This window comes from Capsicum annuum, chromosome 8 (genome assembly GCF_002878395.1).
Source record: "Capsicum annuum cultivar UCD-10X-F1 chromosome 8, UCD10Xv1.1, whole genome shotgun sequence".
Classification (NCBI taxonomy): domain Eukaryota; kingdom Viridiplantae; phylum Streptophyta; class Magnoliopsida; order Solanales; family Solanaceae; genus Capsicum; species Capsicum annuum.
Genome location: NC_061118.1, coordinates 150,431,435 through 150,452,398, shown reverse-complemented (window position 1 = coordinate 150,452,398; position 20,964 = coordinate 150,431,435). Strand labels below are relative to the sequence as shown.

General features: G+C 31.9%; 1 pseudogene; it reads left to right on the top strand.

Moving 5' to 3' along the window:
• The window catches only part of LOC107879294, a 71,368-nt pseudogene extending 54,851 nt beyond the window's left edge, over nucleotides 1-16,517 (top strand).
• Nucleotides 16,518-20,964: the final 4,447 nt, after the last annotated feature.

The following is a 20,964-nucleotide window of genomic DNA, read 5'->3' as shown; positions in this document are numbered from 1 at the left end:
TCATGATATTGGCGATTGGTAGTGGTGGTGGTGGTTGTGATGTGAAGTTGGTTAATGTTAGTAGTTGGAGGTGTTGATCGTGGTGACGAAAAATTGTATGCATGATGGTTGACAATGTGTTGGTGGTCGTTGGAGACGCTATTAGTTGTAATGGTGGAATGGTTGTTAGTACAGATACTGTAGTGAGTGTAGTGGATGGTGGTGGTAGAGGTGGTGACGCCGGTGACAGTGGTGGTGATGGTGTCCGAAGAATATGTGGAAGTTGATGATGTGTTGGTGGTTATTAGTGGTAGTGCTAGCTCTGATAGATGAGTTGGTTGGTAGTAGTGATCTACCGGTAGCAGTTGATGGTGGCGGCATTGGCGGTAGGGGTGTTCATGGGTCGATATGGGTCGGTTATTGGTCAAAACCATAACCAAACCAACTTAATCAATTTTTAAATTTCTAAAACCAAACCAAACCAAATAAAAAAATAATCATCGGTTTGGTTCTTGTCGGTTTAGTTCGGTTTGATTCGGGTTTTTTGGTTTATAACTTTAGTTAATGATAAAAGTTGAAAATTTTAAAAAACAAATCCAATCTAACATATAAGATGTCAACCGAGTGTTGTATCTCAATCTTGAAACTATGATGTCAACTGAGTGTCATACTTCGGCAAAGCCATGATAACACCATATGAACGCTTTTAAAAAAATATTTAAAAACTATATTTAATAGAATGATATGATAAACCCCCAAAAGGTACACATAAACTTCTTGCTCAACAAGGTTCAAAAGAAAGTTAAAATTAGTGATTGCGTATAATCTAATGAATTTCAGCTGTAAATTTCAATATATAACAAGATATTATTTTCACAATTAGTATCATTTGTCATTCAAAATATGAAATTCATTTAGAATCTCATAATGTATTGTCAACTAGATGAAGACATATGACTGAATGTGTTACGACTAAAGTTAAATCATGATTAAAATATAAAATGTAACAAATATTTAGATTACATTTATGAAAAACATACAAATAATTATAATATATATGTATATCGGTTCGTTTTGGTTATTTTGTCCGTTATTTTAGAGTAAAACCAAACCAAACCAAACCAAATTAGTATAGATTTTTTAAAATTCAAATCCAAACTAAACCTAACCATATATAGATTTTTTTAATCGGTTTGGTTTGGATCGTGGTTCAGTTTGGTTAAAAACCAAATTGTGAACACCCCTAGTTGGCAATGGATATAATTAGAATAATGGACGTGGTAGGTGTGGTAGCGGCTGGCAGTGTAGTTGGTAGTGATTTTGGTTGTGATGGTGGAAGTGGTTGGTGGTGGTGACAGGTGATTGTGGATAGAGTGGGGGTGAATTTTATCCTACACAAGAATATATGTAAATGATATTTAGACTTGGTTCCACATCTGAATGATTAAGACCTACTCAGACCTATAAAGAGCTAAAATCCTAATAAAAACAAATGCACTTAATGGTTTGAGGTCTGAACAGGTTTATAAATCCAATAAGTGCAAACAAATTAGACCTGAAAGTAGTTTGTCTGGTCAAGTTTCGACCATGTTTTGTCCTTTTGTACCATACCCCAGTTTTGATTTCACTTCGGATGATATCGTGCAACTTAAACCCAATTCAAAATATATTGTGTTGTCAACCATATAAATTGGACTAAATAAACTTAGTGCCAGAATTCTCCTCTGAAGAGGTAGTTGAGATGTAATGAAAGTAAAGGCTTACAAAAGATTAGCCTCGGAAAAAGTGCCTGAGAGAATCTTTGTTTCTCTAAATAAAGTTGCATCTCCCTCGCTATGATTTTTTTGGCCGTAATACACACTTGCGACTAACTAAACGATATATTGTTTCATCCTCTGCCCTTTCTAAAAAGAATTGAAATTGAATGATCAAATGTTATTAGCATTTATCTCGTTGCTTCAAGCAAAAAGTGTTAGTGCTAAACATAATTCACAAAAGAGGTATGCAGTCTTTTACCATATCTCCACGTGAGTTGTGGCCTGAAAAGCGGAGTCATCTCTTCATGTACCTGTTTGGAATGAAATAATCGGTAATACCAAACACAACAACCCTTTTGGTTGTTGTATAATTATGAAATTTGTCGGTTGAATATGTCTTCAAAGTGGGTGGCCCTTTTGGACACTAGCGATACTTTATGTAGAACGGTCTCTACAACCATGTAATCTTGTACTGTTGTGGCAACCCTTTGGGTACCTATATCATTTTTTGCATATAGAATGATAACCTCTACGGTTATAGCCGATGATCGATTTATAAATTTCCTTTAAATTATCAATCTTGGGATAATCTTATGCATTATTTGATGTTGGATACTAGGCGACTTATAGATATCCTTTTGATTTCTAGATTTTAGGTAATCCTGCACATTATCCAACTTTGAATAAGTGATGGCTTACATATATCCCTCCAATCACTAGCTTTCAAGTGTTCCTGCACATCATCCGACCTTGCATACAACATGACATAGATAATCCCTCAAATTATTAGTCTTTGGGTAATCCTGCACATAATCGATCATGGATATGACACGGCTTATAGATAACCCTTGGACGTATCAATTTGATAATCTTGCATATTCTCCGGTAAGGATTTAGTTGCGACTTATGGATAACCTTTAAACTATCGATTTTTGGGCGATCTTGCACACTATCTGGCTAGGATGTTGTTGTGGCTTCTGAATGACCTACAGGCTATCAACTCATAGGTGATCTTGCACACTATCTTATTTCAAATTATATGACTTATAGATGACCCTCAAATTTTCAATTTCTAGGAAATCTTTTATATCATTCATCCTTAGATAGAGACTTAAAGGCGTACCTTCAAATCGTGTGCTCTCGATGCATTCAGATGCTAATTCATAAAATGATAAGATATCCTCGACGCTAGTGTTTATGTCATGTGTTTCAACAGATATAAAATGATGATGATATCCTCGATACCAACATTGTGTCTTGCGTGTCAACAGATATATTAAATGCTGATGATATCCTCGACACCAGTGTTGTGTCTTGCGTGTCAATAGATATATTGAATGCTGATGATATCCTCGACGACAGTGTTGTGTCTGGCACATCAACAGATATTGCATGATGATGATATCCTCAACACCAGCATTGTGTCTTGCATGTCAACAGATATTGCATCATAATGATATCCTCGACGCCAGCGTTTTGTCTTGCGTTTCAATAGATATATAATAATGATGATATCCTCGACGCCAGCGTTGTGTCTAGCGCGTCAATAGATATTGAATGGTGATGATATCCTCGACGCCAGTATTGTGTCTTGCGTGTCAACGGATATATTAAATGCTGATGATATCCTCGATGCCAGCATTGTGTCTAGAGCGTCAATAGATATTGAATGACGATGATATGCAATGGCCCTCTTTGCAATGACATGCAATGATTCTTTCGGTAAATTAAAAACAGTTTCTCCTGAAATCATTTGTCAGGGTCTTGCTTTCTGCATGTACTAGTACTCAAGGTAGACGATTAGTAGACACAAAGTCGCTTTTGCTAGCGACTATTTTTTTTAGAAAAATTCTAAATACAATATTTGTAAAGAAGACAAGACACTTTTGTTTGTACTCCATGATCTCAAGAAATGAGATGGACAATTCGAAAGGTCGTCAATAAATAGGTGTTGAGCCGGTTTTTGGGCTACCAAAAGTACCATTATTAAGCCTTATATGCTCTGTCATGGCTCCCGACTTGCTTGGGGATTTTTTGAAAGAAACGCTCATTTTGTGTATCGATCCCTGTATCCATAAAAACTGATTAGTTTGAAAGAAACTACTCTGTGTTGACTTCCTATGATCCTTGATTTGCCCTCACCATCTTTTAGGTATTTCATCATGTTGGGACTTCCACCCCTGACTCCCCGTCCTAATTGATGTCTAGGCAATCACTAAGTAAAAGATTTATATAGATTTTTTTCAAAGTACTCTTAATTTTTTAGAAAATAGTTTCGAGAACTCCTGCAAAACTTCGAAAAATCTGTGCCAGTCATGTAGTACTATCCAAATATCTCATAATTTGCTACATACCTTTTCATAAGTAGTACTAGTTTACAACTACCAACGAAAAAAGTCAACGGGTAAGGTCACATAATAGACATGATCAACCTTAATCTGATATTATAACCCCATACGATCTTATCTGCTTATGCGGATTTCTCACCTCATACTTACTTACTCAAGCATACATTTAGACTGCCTTCAAATTCCTCAAACAACCATGAGTCTATAATCATAACTTACTCGCTAATATAGCCATTTTTCACATTCAAGCAACCAACAAATCACCCTGACTAACAACTCCTTCTCTACCTTATACTAAACTAACTCACAAGGACGAATCACCTCTTTACCAATTCCATCTCATGCCAAACAGATTCAGCCATACATATATTAAACCAACAAAAGAACAAGTTGGACAACAAGTTGCTAGTGAATCGAAATAGTCCTCACACGGCTTCACTAGACTTTGGTTTTGTATTTTGAACAAGAAAATGAGATGGATGACAAGGCAACTAAGCTAGTGAATCGAAAGAGTCCCACACGGCTTCACTAGACTTTAAATTATTTTTTTTCAAAAACACCATGATAACAAGATTACATATTACAAGAGATAGGAAATTGACACATAATATGTAATGGTCTAAGAATACACATCTTACTCTGTATAAATAAAAATCTGAGTAAAATACTTCCCCCATGGACTACCATACCATCCACACGTGCTACTAGCTACCACATTAGTTTATCACTATAAAGGGGTAAATAATCCTCAAATATCGGTTATTCAACTAAAATATTCATTTACACCAAAAATCACCCTCACTCTGACTTCTAACTTTGTGACTTCACATCACTAACTTCTTGGTCTAATTTTATTACCGATAGGTCATGACAACAACACTTTAACTTATGGTACTATTCGGGTGGAAATATAGTTCCAACATTCTGCTATACACCGTCCACATCTGTATCAAGATTTTTGGGAGGGACTAGATGCACTTAATACCTTAATATGGAACGTATGATTCCATCAGGATCAACGTTTACATCAGAATCAACACATATTGAAGCACTAATAGACTCCTCTTGAGTCTTTGCACAATTTTTTTTTCTTATAAGACACAATCGGAAAAGACTATATCATGTGATTCTAAACTTTTTACACTTAAATCACCCCAATAATGGGACATGTCTGAGAACATCAGAGTAAAGAAAGAATTTGGGATGACTTTACCTTCATATGGGCGACACCATAGCATGAATGATAGTATAAAGAGAACTATTTTGACTCTATTGCACGAACTGGAACATGAAGAAAGAGAGACATTCCTGAATGCCTAGTAGCCTCCTGCTTATAAGTGTGGCGCGCTACACACCCATAAATAAGACTCTACCCAACGTAATTTTGCCGACACCCTGGACCATAAACCGTGCTTTGATACCAAGTTTGTCACGACCCAAACTGGGGCCTGGCCGTGACGAGCATTCCGAACCATGAAGGCTCAAAACACCCCTATTTGTCTGATAATCATGCACATAACTCATATGATAAAAGAAATGCGGAAGACAAACAATATTACGAAAACATGGTCAAGAATCATATGAAATCAATAACGGGGAATAATGTCCCACAATCTCAACACAACATCTCTATAACGTCTACAAAATCTCTACTACATGACTAAAATAAATATCTATCTGAAAACTGGGACAAGGCCCCCAGTAGATCCAAAACTAATAAATGATAAATGAAATTGCCAGATATCAGGCCTTCCAAAATATAGAAGGCTCACCAAGTGACTCTGCAAATCTGTCTGAGGAATCTACTGATTTTCTGGACAGCTAGACTGTGCCTCCGAACCTGGAAGGGAAGGGGGTCAATATAAAAGTACTGGTACGCAGAGATATCAAAACAAAACATAACATTTCAAAAAAATATAGTTGAGAGCCATTATAAAGCAGTTTCATATCAAATCATTTGAAAACACATTGGCGTAATGTAATTGTTTTCAACAACAATGTAATGCAGCTGAGCTAGGTGGAATACCCTACATATCATATTTACACCAACTGTCAAACCTCGGTTGCCACCGAGATTAGAGTATAAGTGAGGGGAAGATACACAAGAATACACAGCAGGGTGTCTTGACCCAATGGTAGTGCGCAAGATCATAAAGCAGGGCTCCTAACCATAGTCCCAACTTGGGAATGACATAAAGTCAGGTACGCAAGATCACAAAGCAGGTTACCAAATTCCCATGTCGGCAAACACGGTTTCCAACGATGAGCCCTTACACTCAAATGCCTTCGTCGAGCATCCACCTATCTCATGTAAAATCAATGCATTCAAATTTCATCTAATTCAATCACATATCATATTCTATAGGGTATCGTCATACCCGACTTGTAAGCCATCAATATCACATAATTCTTCTCATTCAACCATTTTAGTCAACATGTTTCAACACAAATAGCCCTCTCGTTTTCAAGTCAAAATCATATCAATTCTCAAAACATTTTATGTCATGCTTTTCAAGATGTTTTCAAACAATTTACACCATATGAACATTTAAAACAAATTCACTTCAAGAGAGGGATTCCATATATTTCATGCTCACAAATTAACACCTTTTAGAAACACATGCATATACATATATAATATGTCAAATCACTTCGGAAATAGGCCTAAAGACCAAATCAATATTATAAAAATGTTCAAAACATGATTATATTTGTAGTTTAAAAACCCCCATTGTAAAACATGAATTTAAAGGCCCATGAGATTTTAGGATAACCCCACGTACCTCTATATGCGAAGATGATAGGTGTTTCTTGAAGCCTACGTTCTGGGGATTCCAAATAAGCAATTAGTTTCAAAAACCCACGGTTGAATCTTGAGTTGCTTGGGTTTTTATTTTGAAACCCTAAGGAGATTTCTTGAGCAATTTTGATGAATGAAGGTGTATTTTGGGGTATTTGGGAACTGAATTTCGTGTTTATGGCTAAATAAGGGTGGGAAAAGGACCATTTTGCCCCAAAACGGAGTGTTTAAGTCACTTGAGTAGTAATGTATGCGGCGCACACCTTATCAAATAATATAGGTTGTGCGGCGCACTCTTTATCGCACACATAGGTTGTGCATCGCACACCTTATGGCATAAGTTAGGGTGTGCGTCGCACACCTTATGCTACACGACACACTCCACTTTGCAAAGCCATAACTTCTTCCTCGGGTGTCGGATTTTTGCGGAATTTGTATTGTTGGAAAGATAATTCGAAGTCCTTTAATTTGATATATAATAGGCACTCTAATTCAATAGATACAAAGAGTAATGACCGATTGAAGTTGACCCAACTTTTGACGCTTACTAAAACTCAGTCGATGGAAAAGCTGTCAACTCGTCCTTAAGTTAGGGGACCTCTATGATATCAATTCATGCTCAACTAAATTTATACACCACATAGTTGATTAAAACACTATATTCACAATAGATTTATGGTTTTTGAAATGTGTACAAGTAGAAATAACAATTTACGTTCAAGTCTGAAAGTATGGGGTGTTACAAAAAATTATTGGGTTATTGGTTTGGTTTGATTTTTTCTTATTAGGTTATTGGGTAAACCGATAACCCAATAAGAAAATATATAAGATTTATTATATATTATCTTTTATTTCTACAAATTAACAAACCTATTATTTCAATTATATAAACTCTTAATTTCTCCTAACAACATTTAGTTCAAACTTGAAGATTTTTGTAAATTTAAACACTTCATGTATGGTTTTTGTTGCAACTGAGATTCATTTTTTACATGTTAGTTACTACTATTTTTATTTTATGAGTATTTTCTTATCGGTTAAACCGAAAACCAAATCGTTAAGGACTAAAAACTAAAAAAAATATTTTATTGGTTTGGTTATTGGTTTAGCATATTTAAAAACCAAAAATCGATAAATCTAACGATAATATGTAAAACCCAACCGAACCGACCGATGCACTCCCCTAAACACAAACGCTTTAATTACTTGACAAATTGTATGAGATGCACACATTTTGCATGACAAATTGCGATACAAGACTCGCATATATATATTTATTGTACCTTTATATGATAGTCTAAGTATTTATTTGTGCAACACTCAAAATTAAACTATATAAATATTTGCTGATGATGTAAAGTTGAAAACATATTTATGTATTATGTCAAACGTATAATTCCTTTTTTGAACTATATCTATAATATGTAGCATGAGTGAATGTACTCTAAGTTGATGAATTCACCTAATATTACTACAATTAGTAGAGTAATGAGCAAAATTAAATTCATTCCTATTTATTTATATTTTAAAAATGCAAGGTGGAGTCAGAGAGCAATTATCATAATTAAAGAGGAGCTAAAGGTATAATTAAATGAGAAGCATGGAGTCTTTTGATAGAGTGCATTAAAAAATTAATAACAACAATAATAAATTCAGTGTATTTCCACATAGTGGGATCTGGAGAGGGTAAGATGTACATAGTCCATATCACTACTTCCGGAGAAGTAGAAAGGTTGTTTCCGATAGACTCCTGGCTCAAGACAAGGAATAATAATCAAATCTATGATAAAGCATGGAATGTATTACGTAAAAAATAATGCATCCATTAATTTTATGTGTATTAGTAGTCCCTTGTTTGATATATATATATTTTTATCTTATGTATAACTAATGCAAAAATTAGTTATATACTCTATTATATATTGAGGTGTATATTACTAATACCTCAAAATTTATGGCATTAGAAATGCAATGGATCTAATGCATGCATTAACATGCTTAAAGTGGGGGTATTATGTAAAAAGAAAAAAGAAATTATGTAATTCGTGTTGTTTTTAATACATTGAATCAAATACTGTATAAGAAACAACAATAGCAACAATAACACCTAATGTATTCCCACATAGTGAGGTCTGGGGAGGTTAGTGTATGCAGATCATATCACTACTCAGGTGAACTAGAGAGGATGTTTCCGATAGACTCCCAGCTTAGGATCATAATAATATACCAAACATAAAAGATAAATGCATATAAACTAATATGATACGCAAAATAAAACTAACAATATAACAAATATCAAGGAAAATGTATATAAATTAGTATCGTATGAAAAAATAACCAATCTACCAAGAAGTGTCAGCTTTGTGTTGGGTGGTTGATAGTCAAGAAATTGCCAGCTTTCCCAAAAAGAAAAACCCCAATAAAGAAAGAACTCCCTCCACTTTCACCATTGATTCAATGTTATTTTTAATACGTAAAATCAAATACTGCGTAAGAAAATAGAAGCATAATTAATGCAAATATTATTAATATACCATATTTTATATTATTTTTATAAAATAATATTTTATATTATTTTTATAAGAAAATACTCTAATTAATTTTGTTGAAATTATCTATCTATATAATAAAGGAGGATAGTCTAGCCTAAAACTATGACAAGTGTCATATTGATAACTACCTATTTGAATTTTACAACAAAAAACCATCATTTCATAACAAAAAGCTATTTTGTTGATTATTTAAATATTTAATATAATTTCATATTTCATATTTAATAAATTACTTTTCATATGTTTTTAATAATAGTATTATAAGGAAATAAATATAAATGATTTCATTACAATTGACTAAAATAAATATTACAAGAAAAAATTATTTAAGAGAATAACGAATTAATAAATAGTAACTGATCAATTTATATAGAAAATATTGTAATCATTCTGAATAAAAACTATTAAAAAAAAAGGTGTCATCCCTCAAAATAATTAAGTTTGACCTATTTTTGTAACAAATAAATAAATGAATATAAGAAAATCCGTAATTAGGAAAAAAATAATAGTTACCTTATTTGAGTTTTTAGCAAATTATAAAGATAATAATAATCAATTGACTATAATTAAATTTTAAATTTATAAGAAATATTTGAAAAATAAATTAGTAATTAGGAAAATAAATAATTGTTACCTTTTTATAATTCTTTGCAAAATTAAAAAGGTAATAGATATCAATTTAATGTAATCAATCTATAAAAACATGAGAAATTCATGGGATTAAATTTCCAAAATTATAAAGGTAATTAATATCAATTATTTTCGTACTTGAGCCCTTTATACAATTGTAGATTAATTAAATATAATGAGGCTACAAAATTAGGACAGATTTATGGTAAATAAATATATAATATTAATAATAATTTTATTGCTATCAAAGTAATTAGATTAAATTTAACTATAAATTAGTTAATATTGACAATTACTTTAATTGAAAAAATATATGAAAAGATTCGTAATTGATATGCATATATTGGTAAAAAAACAACGAACGTTGACTACTACTTTAGCTATAAATGTATTTTAAAATTTACATACAACATTCAATTTAAGGAACCTGAGTATATATATTATGATCATAAAATTGATTCTAATTATTTGAAATTAATTAGTTAATTGTATGGTTTTATTACAACAATTTCGTACATCATTTATTTAATAAAAATATATATAATTAATTGATTGATTTTGTGCAATCTACTATGATTTTATTAATTCAAATGAAATTATTTTTAAATGATAGGTTTGGATTAAAAAAATAAAGGTGATTTTTGTATGACTTTAGCATTTCTTATGTATTAAAAAAGATTTATAGACAAAAAAATGTCAACCCTCAAAATAATTAAATTTGAACTATTTTAGTGAAACAATGAAAGATTGAATATAAGAAAATCCATAATTAAGAAAAGAAATAATTGTCACCTTATTTGAGTTTTTAGCAAATTGTAAAGATAATTAAATAATCAAATTGTAAATTGATAAGAAATTTTTGAAAAATAAATCAGTAATTAGGAAAAGAAATAATCATTACCTTTTTAAAATTCTTTCAAAAATTATAAAGGTAACTAATATAAATTTGATATAACCAAACTATAAGAATATGTGAAATTCATGGGATTAAATTTTTGAAATTATACAAGTAATTAATATCAATTGTTTCCATATTTGAGTCCTTTATGTAATTTTAGATTAATTAAATATAATCAAGCTATAAAATTAGGATAGATTTATGGTAAATAAATATATAATATTAATAATAATTTTATTCTTATAAAATTAATTAGATCAAATTAAGATAGAAATCAGTTAATATTGACAATTATTTTAATAAAAAATATATGCAAAGTTTCGTAATTGATATACATATATTGGTAAAAAAAATAACGAACACTGACTACTACTTAATCCATAAATATATTTTAAAATTTACAACATTAAATTTTAAGGAACTTGAGTCTATATATTATGATCATAAAATTGATTCTAGTTAATTGAAATTAATTAGTTGATTGTGTAATTTTATTACAATTATATCATACATCATTTTTTATATAAAAATACATATAATTAATTAATTGATTTTGTGCAAGATACTATGATCTTATTAATTCAAATGAAATAATTTTTAAATGGTAAGTTTGGATTATAAAAAGAAAGGAGATTATTGTATGCCTTTAGCATTTCTTATGTATTAAAAAAGATTTAGAGACAAAAAGTTGTCATCCCTCAAAACTATTAAATTTGAACTATTTTAGTAAAACAATAAAAGATTGAATATAGAAAAATCCGTAATTTAGAAAAAAATAATTTTTACCTTATTTGAACTTTTAGCAAATTATAAAGATAATTAAATAATCAATTGAATATAATCAAATTATGAATTTATAAGAATTTTTTGAGAAATAAATCAGTAATTAGGAAAAAAAATAAACGTTACCTTTTTTAAATTCTTCCCAAAATTGAAAAGGTAATTGATATCAATTTAATATAATCAATCTATAAGAAACATGAGAAATTCATGGGATTGAATTGCCGAAATTATAAAGGTAATTAATATCAATTTTTTTCATATTTGAGCCATTTATGTAATTGTAGATTAATTAACTACAATCAAGCTATAACATTAGAACAGATTTATCGTAAATAAATATATAATATTAATAATAATTTTATTGTTATCAAATTAATTAGATTAAATTGAGTTAGAAATCAGTTAATATTGACAATTATTTTAATAAAAAAATATATGCAAAGTTTCATATTTGATATACATATATTGGTTATAAAAACAAGGAACACTGACTTCTACTTTAGCCATAAATATATTTTAAACTTTACAACATTAAATTTAAAGAACTTGAGTCTATATATTATAATCATAAAATTGATTCTAATTAATTGAAATTAATTAGTTAATTGTATAGTTTTATTACAACAATTTCGTACATCATTTATTTAATAAAAATACATATAATTAATTGATTGATTTTGTGCAATCTACTATGATCTTATTAATTCAAATGAAATTATTCTTATATGGTAAGTTTGGATTATAAAAACAAAGGAGATTATTGTATGACTTTAGCATTTCTTATGTATTAAAAATATTTATAGACAAAAAGATGTCATGCCTCAAAACAATTAAACTTGAACTATTTTAGTAAAACAATAAAATATTGAATTTAAGAAAATTTGTAATTGAAAAAAAAATAATTGTTACCTTGTTTTAGTTTTTAGTAAATTATAAAGATAATTAAATAATCAATTAACTATAATCAAATCATAAATTTGTAAGAAATTTTTGAGAAATAAATTAGCAATTAGGAAAAAAATAATCGTTACCTTTTAAAAATTATTCCCAAAATTATAAAGGTAATTAATATCAGTTTGATATAATCAAACTATAAGAATATGAGAAATTCATGGGATTAAATTTTTGAAATTATAAAGGTAATTAATATCAATTGTTTCCATATTTGAGTCCTTTATGTAATTGTAGATTAATTAAATATAATCAAGCTATAAAATTAGGACAAATTTATGGTTAACAAATATATAATATTAATAATAATTGTATTGTTATTAAACTAATTAGATTAAATTGCGGTAAAAATCAGTGAATACTGACAATTATTTTAATAAATAATATATACAAAGTTCCGTAATTTTTATACATATATTGATTAAAAAAAACAACGAACATTAAATACTACTTTAGCCATAAATATATTTTGAAATTTACAACATTAAATTTAAGGAACTTTAGTCTATATATTATGATCTTAAAATTTAATCTAATTAAGTGAAATTAATTAGTTGATTGAGTAGTCTTATTACAATTATATCGTACTTTATTTATTTAATGGAAATATATATCATTTATTAACTAATTTTGTACAATCTACTATGATCTTATTAATTCAAATGAAATAATTTTAAAATCGTAAGTTTAGACTATAAAAGAAAGGAGATTATTGTATGACTTTAGTATTTCCTATGTTTTAAAAAAAGATCTAGAGATAAAAGAAATACAATATTACAATATTTTTGGGTTATTTAATTAATTTATCACGTTTCAAAATATTGTTTATATCAATTCAGTGATGTTTATATGGAAAAGTTAAATTTTGAAAAAATAAATATCTTAAATTTCATAATTTAAGTTAATTTGTGTGCTAATTTGAAAAAGTTAATTTATAGTTTACATTTTATTTCTATTATATGGAAAATCAGACCTCATATGGCTATTTATAGCCATTGAATAACACAAAATATTTGTTACACTTTTCTTCTTCTCTCTCTCATGGTTATTTCTCAGGTTTTTCATTATGAGTATGTAAATATTCACTTGCCATATTTTTGGATCCTTGTAAATATTCACTTGCCATATACAGATCCCTGTAAATATTTACTTGCAATTTACAGATCCTTGTTGGTTGAATATATGCATTTGTACGATGAAGAATGAAAGATACAAAAAAAAAGTTTTCTCCATTCTAGTCTTTTGCTATTTTTACATTTCAAGAAAAAATGACAAGAGTCCTATAGATTCTGACAACCTTTTGCCGGCTCTTACTCTTTCAACTCTTTGATTCAGTAATTTCTTTTTTTTTATTATTTACCATGATTATTTGTTTTATCAGAAGGATTTGATAAGTTCTTTGAATTGTTCTTGTGCTATTTGTTGGTGGGGTATTTTATTAATTTTCAGTAGAAGACTAGTAGTAAATAGTTTCGCGTCATGTCTCTTCTGGTAGTAGTATTAGTATATACTTTTCTTTTCTACTTGTTGTATCGTATACCTCTGTTTTCTTACTTGCTACTGTTGTTAATATCCTCGTGTTTTTCCTTTCCTTGCCAAGGATTTATGGGAAACAAATTTTCTACTTGCCAAGTTAGGGGTTACGTATGTTGTTGTTGAAGAAGAAGCATGTAGAAAGAGAGATGTTTTGCTTTGTCTCATAGGTATTTAGTTAGCTTGCAGTATTTTCATGAATGGATAATGATCTGTGAATGGCTATTTATGAGTGTTTTGCTTTGTCCTTTGAAATCTCATGGACACTAGTTTGATTCATGTACAGTCTCCATACATAGAGATGATGAAGAACAACTTCTTCTTTTTTCGATCATCAACTAATGATGCAAACAAGACCCCTCCACCACCATTAAAGTCCAAGGAAGTTTCTTCTTTGAGGAGTGTTTCACTGTCATCTGGATCCTTCTATGACTGTGGGTCAGGACAAAAGAATTTCACGGATCTGAGCAAATCTCCCCATGGTCATAGTAAGAAAGTTCATCCTAAGAAATCTGGTCGTGATTCAAGCCGGTATGCATATCATTTTGCTGTAGCTTTCTTTTTCAAACTTAAACTTATGTTTTAATTTGCATTTCCTTGTCCAAAGTAATGACAAATGTTTTTTCATGGCAGAGACATTAGCGTTCCAGTGTTGATTCAGACTATTAGAAGATTGACAAAGGAGAAGGTACAAATGTCTTCTGAAATTTCAAGCATGCTACAGAATCAAGTTGCTAAAAGGGCTTCTGCTAAGGAAAAAGCCAGCATATTACAGGCAGAACTAGATTCACGGACACGAAGATTGGAGACAGAAAAGAATGAGTTACAATTAGTACTGGAAAAGGAGTTGGATAGAACATCCAGCGATTGGTCTCTAAAACTTGCGAAATACCAAATTGAACAACATAGACTCCGTGAAAGGGCGAGGGAGCTTGCAGAGCAGAATGTCTCTCTACAAAGGGAAGTCTCTTCATTTAATGAGAAGGAAGTAGATAATAGAATCAAGATGTCATTTTTGGAGAAACACCTTGAAGATTTGTCTAAGAGAATAGAGCAAGTGTCAGAGGAGAATCAAAATCTAAGGCAGCAGCTCACTCAGTTACAAGCGGAATATCGAGTAGCTCAAGACAATAGAGATTAGGTTCGGGAAAACTACCAGGAAAAGGTTAAAGATTTTAAATCGGAGACTTTGCTGACAACTATGCAAAGGGAGAAACTTTATTCCGAGGAGATGGACATAAAGCAACTTCAGGCTGATCTAGCTGCAATAGTTAGAGGTAACGACATTCTCAAATGTGAAGTGCAAAATGCGTCGGATGCTCTTTCTTATGCCACACCTAAGTTGAAATATCTCGAGCTTCAGGTAAGCAAGCAATGTTAAGATCCCGTTGCAACGGAATAGTTTTTATTTTTCAGCTTTGGATACCTCGTCTTCATATATGATAGCCTGTTCCATCTGAAGTTAACGGTTTTCTTTATGAAATTGTATACATGAGTTGCTGGCATGTGGTAGTCTTCTATGAAATGTCTGATCGCCTTAATGTGCATCACTTGAACCAACCAAGAACATTATTAAGTTTGTGATATCCTTAAATCCATTAAACCCATTGATCTGATTGTGCTCTGATGTGGTAAAGTTACCCGAAGGGATTTCGATAAGTTTTCTCGTTCATCTGACTTAATTCTTGGACAAGGTCACGAGTTATCTACTGTGAATTTTAACAGTTAAAAAGGATTCATGATTTGGTTGAACTTCTAAGCTTTGAGTTTGTTTTAAATTTCTGATGAAATATTATTGGTGATCTTTGTGTTTTTCTTATTTTTCATGGTTTACGGTTGATTCTGGCAGGTGCTAAAAAAGGACAAAAATATCAACCAGCTCACTAATAATTTGCAAGAATGCATGAAGGAACTTGGCATTGTGAAGGAGATACTACCAAAAGTGTTTCAGGAGAGGGATTTCATGTGGGAGAAAGTTAAGAGCTACAGTGAGATGAACATGCTGTTGAATTATGAGATCAACATGTTGAAAAGGAAGGTAGATACCCTCGATGAAGACTTTATTATGAAAGAGGGTCAAATCACAATCTTGAAAGACTCGATAGGCAAACCTTTTGACCTTCTTGCAAGTCCTGATTCTCTATTGGAGTGATGGATGCTAAATGGGGAAACCATTTACTATATTGTTCATACTTCTCGTATACTTACTGGTTTTACTCTTATTCTTTCCCCCTTTGATACTTGTTAAATAGAAAGTTTGCTTCTTTCTTTTGCAACCTTTTTGAATCTCCAATTGTAAGCATTTCTTTTACTTTCTGGTGATCAAGACAATGAACTTCTTTTTCTTCATTTGGTTTTGTAAGTATTGGATGTTTTTTATCTTATGAAGTATTTAGTGAGGATTGTTGCTACCATTTTCTTCTCGTCTCTGAGGTAGAGGTATGGTTTGCATATATTCTGCCCGAATATACATCGGGTATGTTGTTGCTGTTGTATGGAGATTGTGTGTATAATAACAATCGTATATTTGATGTTGGGTCATCCACACTTTCATTCCTTGCAGGGAAAGCTCATTAAGCTTACTGGATTAACTTCTCATTGATGTATTCTTTCACTAAGGTTGTCACTGGGTAGCTACAAAAAACACTTGTCTAACTAGGCAGTTCATGTTCAGTTTGTGCATATATTAAGTAACGTCCAAATTTTTAACCATATAACTTTACCTCAAAATGGTGCATGGACTAAAGCTGCTCTTAAATCTAGTCGGTTGGCAGACTCCTCCATTTGATCTGCAATCAAATGCCTACTTTGTCTCAGTGCATTTGATTCTGTTATGCTCATTCACACATGGTTTATGCCAAGTATGTGAGACACATACAGAAGCCTCTAGTTTCATCTTCTTTATATAATTTTACACTTTATTTGACTTGCTATGAGGGAGTTCCACCCTGCCCTCTGATCATTCTTTTAAATACCCTCTTTCATTTGCCTCCAACATGTATTAAATTTTTCTTCCAGTACCTGATGCTTCACCTGCCACATTAAATATTGTTTGCACATTTTTAAACTATGCACTGCGTTCAATTTCAAAAAACAAAAAAAACTATGCACTACATTGTAGAACATTTTGATAATTTTTTGGTATGTCATTATGTTCTTTATATTTATGCTTACATCAAGCAGACACAGTTATTATGAAGGTGGAATTGGTTTTTGTACCATTTTCTTTTTGCGTGTAACTTTTGAAGTTATTTGGGATCCATTATTTATATGTCAATGAGAGTCTTTGATGTCTTTGTTGTTAATGTTTATGCTTACATCAAGCATACATAGTTATTATGAAGGTGGACTTGGTTTCTGTACCATTTTCCTTTTGATTGTAACTTCTGAAGTTATTTGGGATCCATCATTTATATGTCAATGAGAGTTTTTGATGTCTTTCCTGATATTAAACCTGTTATTTTTTCTTTAACATGTCTAATCTCCTTTATACCTGGCTTTCTGATCTTCAATGATGCAAACAATTTCCCTTCAAGAACTTGCACTTACCTAATTCCTAGTAAGACAGTCTTAGAATCTGCTATGCTGAAAGATGCCTATTGGTGGTTAGTTTTCTTGCCAGGAGGTTGTATTGGAAGGTACAAGCATACATGATATTGGTAAAACCAGCAAGCACCATATTTTTTTAAAAATGATAGCATATATACTATGTGGGCAGTATTTTCTTTACAAAAATGAGCCTCTCTGTGCTTTACAAGGCCTCCAAAGTTGCAAAATGGATTCAGCACCCTCTACAAGAAACTCTTAACGTCAAAATAATAAGTTGTCTGGTCTTATCTGCAACAAGAATGACGAGCACTGTGTTCAGTTTGGAGCCTGTCCCTAAGCTCGTCTAGTCTTATCCTTATCTTCATTGCCTTCTATTTGCTTATTATTTTTGTTCTTGCTAGAACCTGCATTTGAGAAGCTTGTGTTGTTGTCTCAAGTTAATGTTTAATTTTTCTTTCCTTACTGCAGTGCATCAAAATTCAACTTGTGGTGCTGCTGAAAATGTTGGAACTGCTGCGAAACCTAATGGCATAATGTATGAACCTATACGTGCTGATAGACCCAATGCATTCAGTAATAATAACTCATCTATTCTCTCTTGCATACAAGTAGCAGTTGATATTCCTTCTCAAATAGAAGGTCCATCGACGTTTGAGCTCCCGGACCACGCTCTTATTGGGCCTGGGCGTGAAGGTGGTGTTAGAGTGGGTGAAAGTCCCACATTGTTGGGGAGTGAACTGTCGGTCTTCTTATATGAACTTGAGCAATCCTCCCCTCATGTGCTAGATTTTGGGGTTGAGTTAGGGCCAAGATCCTTTCTTTACACAATCAACCATCTTTTCTTACATTGGAAATAGACAGAGCAGCTGTAGAGAATGTTTTCAACCTGAAAAGGATCAGGTGGCTAGAACCTGGGAGCATTAAAAAAGTACTAAGCAGTTAGAACGGGGATGTAAATGTAATAAAGGAGGAGAGATGGAAAATTATTCAACATGTATATGGTGGACAGTTTGGACAGAAAGAAACAAGGGTTTTTTTGAGGATGTCCAGAAGATCAACATGAATAGTTTAGCACTTCTTTATTTTTAGTGTAAACATGATAATTAGCTCTAACAGAAGACATCATTGATGTGCTAGACTATTTATAGGCAATAGAAAGACTGAGTAAGATGTAATACTTTTTGAAGGGGGACATCATTCTTGTTGGCTAGGGATTTGAACAAAGATGGGAAGAGCTCTATATAAAGGACAGGGATGAATAATATGACAACTCTTTTTTTGGATGGAACATAATTTTTGTTATAAGATATGAAAGATATGAAGATAGGCCAAAATGTTCTCAACTAACAGACTTTTAAAATTAAGAGCCAAAGAACGCTAAACAATGGGTGTAACTCAAATCTATTTGAATAAAAGGAATACTAACTCTGAGAGAACAAAACACACTCTCCAGTAGTCCAGTAAAAATAGTAGATCTTAAAATCCCACTGCTAAGTAAATTAATTTAAAGTCACCTTGTTATATTATGTGTTCAGTGGGTTCTCATTTATACTGCTCACCATATTTTCTGCACTATCTTTTCAACCTTTTCTCTGAAGTCTATAATTTACTCTTCTTCACTTTGAACTTGGGCTCTGCATCTTGGACTTCTATATGTTAGTTCACTTGTAGTACTTCTTGTGTATTCTATCCTGTATTGTCTGACAGTAAAGGAATCAAACTGGCTTGGGGCTACAACATCAACTGCCGGGATAATCCTTGGTAGTTCATTTCCTACATATATTTGTCTCCTTTTCTGACTCGTATTTTGAAATAATTTCTTATTTCTTTGTGGTAAGTAATGAATTCACTAGCTTTTCATTCAATCAGATTGGAACTTGGGAGCTTTCTTTTATGGTTTTAAGCTTCTGAAAAGTCGAGTCGTCGTACTTTTTGTTGCCGGTACATCTCAGGTGTTCCTGATCTATTTTGGAGTTCATTACTGGTTTGTTATTAACCTATGCTAATTCATTTTCTTCCATAATCAAGTCTTCTTATCTTGTGGCATATGCATCCCTTTTAATATTATTTGTTGAATAGAAACTTCTAATCTTTTGTTATCAAAAAAAAATCTTCTGATCTTTTACTGCAACAATTTTGTTTCAGGTACTTTGGACATTATATCAGTTATGCAGTTGTAGCATCTGTGCTGTTGGGTGCTGCTATTTCACAGAATTTATCAGTTACAGACCCATTATCAGCTAGACAAGATGCCTTGTAGAGCACAGTTATCCGCCTTAGAGAAGGTTTCCGCAGAAAAGACCAAAATAGCTCCACAAGCTCTTCTGAGGGGTGTGGCTCAAGCGTCAAACGCAGTAGGAGTGCTGATGTTGGTCATCTTGGTAATGCAACTGTGCCTTGCACTGGTGATGGCAGTACCTGGACTAATATTGAGGGGATTAATAGTGATAAGAGAATAGATAGTAGAAGACCAATTCTAGCTCTACATAGTAGTTCCTATCGTTCAGTTCTTCAAGAGCCTGAAGTACGATCATCATATGTTGACAGAAATTTAGAGCATAATAGTTCATTGGTTATTTGTTCTAGCAGTGGCCTTGAAAGCCAAGGTGGTGATTCTAGTACATCTACTTCTGCAAACCAACAGATACTGGACTTGAATTTGGCACTTGCATTTTAAGAAAATTTGAGTTATCCCAGGATTACATCTATGTTAAAGCGGAAAGGAAGACGCACTGATCGTGAATTAGCTAATTTATTGCAAGATAAAGGGCTTGATCCTAATTTTACAGTGATGCTGAAGGAGAATGGATTGGACCCAATGATTCTAGCCTTGTTGCAGAGAAGTAGTTTGGACGCTGATCGAGAACATCGAGACAGTAACCCTCCTATCACTGATTCAAATGATGTTGAGGATGTGTTAGCTAATCATATTTCATTCTCGGAAGAACTTAGATTCCAAGGATTAGGAAAGTGGCTTCAACGTTGTAGAGTAATGTTGTATCATGTAGCAGGAACTCCAGAGCGAGCATGGCTTCTTTTCAGTTTAATCTTCATTCTTGAAACCTTCGTTGTGGCTATCTTCCGACCAAAGACAATAAAACTTTTAAATGCTACACACCAACAGTTAAGAAATGCATTAGTACTTTTAAAGTTCAGCTTAGTGTATTTGGAGTACGGTGCAGCT